This window comes from Petaurus breviceps, unplaced genomic scaffold (assembly GCF_028583685.1).
Source record: "Petaurus breviceps papuanus isolate PSGF00001 unplaced genomic scaffold, PetGlider_PUasm1.0 90847, whole genome shotgun sequence".
Taxonomy (NCBI): Eukaryota; Metazoa; Chordata; class Mammalia; order Diprotodontia; family Petauridae; genus Petaurus; species Petaurus breviceps.
The window spans coordinates 19,844,423-19,845,923 of NW_027187360.1; the positions used below are offsets into that span (position 1 = coordinate 19,844,423).

Consider the following 1,501-nt stretch of genomic DNA (forward strand, 5'->3'; position numbering starts at 1 on the left):
GAGTGGCAATGTGATATTGTAAAAAAGAGTGGTGGGTCTGGAGTCAGAGAACCTAAATTCAAATTTCAACTGTGTTACTTACTTAATCTTTCTGGGCCTCAGTTTCCTTTTCTGTAAAATAAGGGAGTTTGAATGAAGAATGATTAGTTGATCTCTGAGGTTCCTCCTAGCCCTGTTAGTATGCTCCATTGACACCCTAGCAAAGCTCTCAGCCTGAGAACACTTGGCCTTGTGACCTGGCTACCTGTGGATGAGCCACAGCTGGAGGTGGTCAAAGGGTCAAAGGGCCTTTGACCTCAGCTGTCAGCCATTACCCCAGAGCCACTAAATGTTCTTTTTTTATTTTAACTTTTATTTATTTTATTTTTAATTTATGAAATAAACAAGCATTTCCATAACATAGTAGAATAAAGAAAAAGATCATTGCACATGAAACTGCAAATCTACAGCTGTTTTTCAATAAAGCAGGGCCTCAAGGAAGAGTGAAGCCTCTCTATCATCTTGGACCAGGAACTCAAGATAACCATAACATAATCCAGTTAACCAGTGTTCTCTTAGATTAGGAGTGAGCTCATTAATATTAGTGCTTAGGTAATGCAATATCGTTAATAAATTTCAATTAGTGCTCTAACTTAGAAGAGCAGTACTCAGCCTCTTCTGCCCATTGCCCTGGAAGGATGATATGGCTGAAGGGATCAGAAGTCTTACTATGTCTACCATTTTCAATTTTCAAAGCCTACGGACAGTATTCTTACCTATGCATATATCCAATTCTTGGCTCTTAGCCTCTTGGACAAAAATAAAACTGAACTGTTGGCATATTTTGGAAGTGTGCCAGAATTTGTGAATGAGAGTCACTATGTAGCAGTATGCTATAAAGTAATGGCTTTCAGCATCGTTGTTCATCCAGTAGCTGGAAAATAACAGAATCTCATTGCTGTCAGATTTCTGTAGATAAAGGACTTGCCTACTGAAAACAATGAGGAGAGTGATCATTGACCCTTTCAGTTGTATATGTTGACTGACAGACTCCTGGCTGCTATTCTCAATTATATGTGTTAATGGACCAAGGTTGTTCTCTATAAATAACTAAGATGCAATGTTAATACCAGAATGGATTGATATCTGCATAATAATTGACCTTATTTATACTTCTGCCACTACAGTGACATGCTGTAAATATCATTGTTTTATATCAATTGTTGATCTACAGGAGGTATTTTGATTGCATATAGTAGAAAACAAACTTGGTAAATGATTAAGTTCCTTTCTATATGATTCAAGGGAGGAAAAGAGGGATTGTGCCCTTATATGAGAACATTTCTATAATGAATATTTTTTTATTTGAGAAAAATGGTTGGATATTATGTAAGGTTTCACAAAAATTACATTTGTATCTAATAATGCTTTAAACACATTTTCCATGACCAACTCAATTTGTCTTAAGTTTTATCTGTAGCTTACTTTATTTTCTAACTTTATGAAGTCAGTCTATGTAGTA

At 35.8% G+C, this 1,501-nt stretch overlaps 1 pseudogene; it reads left to right on the plus strand.

Annotated features, from left to right (window-relative positions):
• The first annotated feature begins 709 nt into the window (after positions 1-709).
• On the plus strand, positions 710-924 carry LOC138149352 (protein kish-A pseudogene; annotated as a pseudogene).
• The last annotated feature ends 577 nt before the right edge of the window (positions 925-1,501 follow it).